At 42.2% G+C, this 4956-nt stretch overlaps 1 pseudogene across 1 annotated transcript; it reads left to right on the plus strand.

Moving 5' to 3' along the window:
* The first annotated feature begins 430 nt into the window (after positions 1-430).
* LOC123845567 (proteasome activator complex subunit 2-like) lies at positions 431-1157 on the plus strand (annotated as a pseudogene). The gene has a single exon (XR_006791064.2). The product of XR_006791064.2 is annotated as a proteasome activator complex subunit 2-like (transcript).
* Positions 1158-4956: the final 3799 nt, after the last annotated feature.

Genomic DNA, 4956 nt, shown 5'->3' on the forward strand with positions numbered 1-4956 from the left:
AAATATATATATATATATATATATGTATACATATATGTATATACACATATACATATATATATGAAAAATTCCATAGAAATTTGGGCAATAGGCTTAAGCAAGATATTCACAAATGAAGAAATATAGTCAATAATCACATACAAAGGTTCAGTATTACCAGTAATCAAAGAAATATAAACTAAAACCCAATGGCCTACCTTTTTACTTCTTGTATTATGATGAATTTAAAAAAAGAATGGCCAGAATTGTCAAAAATATACACATTCTCTTATTTGGAAGTAGGGATGTAAATTAAGAAGGTTTTTTTGAGGGCAATTTGAAAATAAATATCTAAAGCCTTAGACTTTGACCCAGTGCGTACACTTCTGGGAATGTATCAGAGGAAATAATTAAAGTGTGCAAGGAGAGACCGGAGATCTTGCAACTGGAGCAACATGGCCAAGCCTTGTGGGGTGTACCTGAGCGGGGAAGCCCACAAGCAGGTGGATGTCTTCAGGCAAAGTCTTTTCCAGGAGGCAGAGGAATTCCTCTACAGTTTCTTGCCACAGAAAATCATACACCTGAATCAACTCTTGCAAAAGGACTCCCTCAATGTTGCTGACCTGACCTCTCTCCAGACCCCACTGGACATCCCCATCCCAGACCCTCCACCCAAGGATGATGAGATGGAAACAGATAAGCAGGAAAAGAAAGAAGTTCCCAAGTGTGGCTTTCTCCCTGGAAATGAGAAGGTTCTCACCCTACTTGCCCTGGTTAAGCCAGAAGTCTGGACTCTCAAAGAAAAATGCGTTCTGGTGATCACACGGATCCAGCACCTGATCCCCAAGATTGAGAATGGAAATGACTTTGGGGTGGCAATCCAGGAGAAGGTGCTGGAGAGGGTAAATGCAATCAAGACAAAAGTAGATGCTTCCAGACAACCATTTCCAAGTACATCTCTGAATGCGGGGATGCTGTGGCCAAGGCCTCTAAGGGGACTCATGTAATGGATTACGGGGTCCTGATGCATGAGCAAGATGAGGCAGCCTATGGAGAGCTCAGGGCCATGGTGCTGGACCTGAGGGCCTCCTATGCTGAGCTTTATCATATCATCAGCAGCAACCTAGAGAAAATTATCAACCCAAAGAGTGAAGAGAAGCCATCTATGTACTAGTCGAGGGCCAAAAAATTATAATAATAATAATAATAATAAATGACCTATGCTTTGTGTGGGAAAAAAATAAAGTGCACAAGGATAGCTCAAGGATGATCTTTGCAGCATTACTTACAGTAGCCAAAAATTGGAATATCAATCGTTAAAAATTATGACAGAAATCCACATGTATTTACACGCACACACAGTTAAGGCAGGGCAATGGTTTTCACACTTGACTGTGTATCAGGATCGCCTGGAGGGCTCACTAAAGCAAGACTCATGGCCCCACTCCCAGAGCTTCTCATTCAGGAAGCCTGCACGGGGCCTCTAGATTTCACATTTCAGGGTCCCCAGATGATATTGATGCCAATGGCAGGCATCGCATTTGGAGAACCTCCATGACACAGTGTTGTTTAATGAGAAAAGCAAATTACAATAGGGGTAGCATGATCCGGTGTCTCCATGTACCTTATAAATGCATAGAAAAAATTCTCAAGGATAAACCCAAAAATGTTAACAATGATTATGTCTAAGTGTCAAGATTATGGGTGTTTTTAATTTTTTATGATCAACATGAATTATTTATATACGTTTAATTAATCGGCCATTTCTCCCCCCTAATAAGCAAATTTTATGAAATCCGCAGGTGCATGCCCCTGTCTTCTCGAGCTGCCTCTGCCTGGAGATAGTTGGGGTCAGACTCAACATTCCGTGAGTTTTTTTATTATTAATAACTACTTTATTGAGATATAACTCACATACCATACAATTCACCCATTTAAAGTGTACGTTTCAATGGCTTTTAGTATATTTACAGAGTTGAGCAACCATCACCACAGTCAATGTTAGAGTATTTTCATCACCCCCAAAAGAAACTGCTACCCTCCAGGAGTCATTCCCGCTTCCCCATCTGCCCCTCCCCCAAGGCCCTGGCAACTGCTAATGTACTTCCTGTCTCCGTGGATTGCCTATTCTGGACATTTCCTATAAATGGAATCGTGCAATATGTGGTCTTTAAGAGTGGCTTCTTTCACATACATGTCATTTCCATACAGAATCCCTGCCTTTGCAGGGCAATCCTGCAATCCACCTTGTCTTGCATCCTCCACTCCAGCAAAGTACAAGCTTCCACTTGAGGAAGATCCTATGGACATGGAATAAAGTGCATGAAGTTTAATATACTCTCTGGACCACCTCTCCTCTCACCCGAGGCAATTTGAGCATACAGTTGGGTTCTTGCCTCTGTTTTGGACTAGTTGAATTTTGAGACACAAGTCACCTCCTAACAGACATGATGAAGAGCAAGAGGGCAGGCCCAGGGCTCTGCCCGTGCTTGCTCTGTGACCCCAAGCAAGCCGCTTGCTTGCTCTGAGCCTCTGTTCCTCTTCTGGGACCAGGTCACACTAGCACCTCAGAGTTGTTGGAGAACTCAATAAATTAATGCACATCTAATGCTCAGAGCAATGCCTGCTACCATATAAATGCTCAGCACATGTTAGCTATTAGCATTATTATAACAGTTAATTGGATTTCAATATCTGGCAAAGTTTCTTTGTCGTGAAGCTCTGATATGGTCACAGAAGCGGATGCCTGGAATAGATTTAGCAAAATCTCCTCTTATGAAACTACCCTGCCTCCTTCTCTGGGGGGGTTGAGGAGAAGACTGGTGGCTGATTCTACCCCCAAGCGGTTGCCGCATGCTAAGAAATTAACACTGTGGGGGTGCTTTGGGAAGTTATTAGACCATATACAAGGAAAAACCATAATAATAATCACAATACCAAAACAATAAAAATGAATGTCAAAATCAACCCCCCTTATATTTGTATGTCTCCCAAAAACATGCCTGAAATCATTACTTGCAGTGCAAGACAATTTGGAGGACACCAGTAATGTCTGTGGGCTCCTGGCATAGGAGGATCGGTTCTGAGGCCTGGGAAAAGCCAAGGACAAGTATGAGAGACAAGAAGAAATACATGGCCAAGCATCCCAGAGCAACAATCAAGCCTTACCAGGTTGGCCTTGCTAACTAAACGTCACGAGTGGAACGCAACAAGATTAGTTGCCCAGAATTTTTCTTAGACTACTTAGAGCCCTTTGCCATTCCTCTGTTGTTTTTGTTTCTTCTCTAGCTCAAAGGCATCACTGCCTTCAACTTCTAAAATTCAGCCCGATCAATAATAACTTTAGTGAGCAGCCATATCAGACTGGTTGGGAAAATTTGAATTTCCCAAGCAAGTCTATTATTTTTGGTGAAAACATCAAAAATGTTTTCACTGGTTTGGATCCTCCTCCAGAGGGAGGGAGAAGGCTGGGTCATTTTCCTAACCTGGGTGGTGTCACCGGAGAAGGCCCTCCGTGTGTGCACCCACCAGCACCCAGAATGTGTTCTCTGGAACCGAGTCTATGTCCTCTGGCTCAGTCTTTCCAGAACACTTCATTGTATCCATTAGCCCTCCCAGCTCTCGGGCAGGCTCAGCCTCCATCTTACACCAGTCTCAGGTGGGAAAGAAAAGTTCCCGGATGCTCTCTGGCACTCTTCCTCCTACTGACCCCCTCTCCCTTCCTTTTAATCACTAGCAACACCTGCTCTTATTCTTGAGTAGATGGTTATAAGTATAAAACTTTATAATGCCTGTTGGACAACTGCACTACTGGGTATTTACCCTAAAGATACAAAGGTAGGGATCCAAAGGGGTACGTGCACCCCGATGTTTATAGCAGCAATGTCCACAATAGCCAAACTGTGGAAGGAGCCAAGATGTCCATCGACAGATGAATGGATAAAGAAGTGGTATATATATACAATGGAATATTACGCAGCCATCAAAAGGAATGAGATCTTGCCATTTGCAACGACGTGGATGGAACTGGAGGGTGTTATGCTGAGCGAAATAAGTCAATCAGAGAAAGACATGTATCATATGACCTCACTGATAGGAGGAATTCTTAATCTCAGGAAGCAAAGTGAGGGTTGCTGGAGTGGTGGGGGGGTGGGAGGGATGGGGGGCTGGGTGATGGACACGGGGGAGGGTATGTGCTATGGTGAGCACTGGGAATTGTGCAAGACTGTTGAATCACAGACCCGTACCTCTAAAGCAAATAATACATTTTACGTTAAAAAAAAGAAGAAGAAGAAGAAGAAGATAGCAGGAGGGGAAGAATGAAGGGGGGAAATCGGAGGGGGAGACAAACCATGAGAGACGATGGACTCTGAAAAACAAACTGAGGGTTCTAGAGGGGAGGGGGTGGGAGGATGGGTTAGCCTGGTGATGGGTATTAAAGAGGGCATGTTCTGCATGGAGGCCTGGGTGTTATACGCAAGCAATGAATCATGGAACATCAAAAACTAATGATGTATGGTGATTAACATAACACTAAAAAATTTAAAAAAAAGAAAAGAAACGTATTAAAAAAAAATGCCTGCTGGATCTACTTTGTCTTTTTCTCAATCCCCAAAAACTAGTTCTAATCATTTTCAGTAACTGGTACCTCACAAGCGAAACCCAACAGCCCCACAGTGCTCTGTGAGCTAATAAAAAATATAAAATTCCAACACAGCAATTGTGAGGTCATTCAGTGAAAGAGAAAAAGGTTCTTCCATGCCTCAAAATATCTGAACATGTCAATGTAATACTATTTAGTAAAGTAAATGTTGATTCTTGCTTCCCATACAAAAAACCTAACATGATGTTAAGCATTTTTTTTTGTATTTTAATATGGTCTGAATAAGAGAAAGTGAGTGGTTATATATTTTTATCATATTTTTATAAGTTAAAATGATCAAAGTTTTTACAATCAAAAGACCAAGGTTTAGGTGT

The sequence above is a fragment of the Mirounga angustirostris genome, unplaced genomic scaffold, assembly GCF_029215605.1.
Source record: "Mirounga angustirostris isolate CCGP_5_RB_7025 unplaced genomic scaffold, mMirAng1.0.hap1 SCAF_6, whole genome shotgun sequence".
Taxonomy (NCBI): Eukaryota; Metazoa; Chordata; class Mammalia; order Carnivora; family Phocidae; genus Mirounga; species Mirounga angustirostris.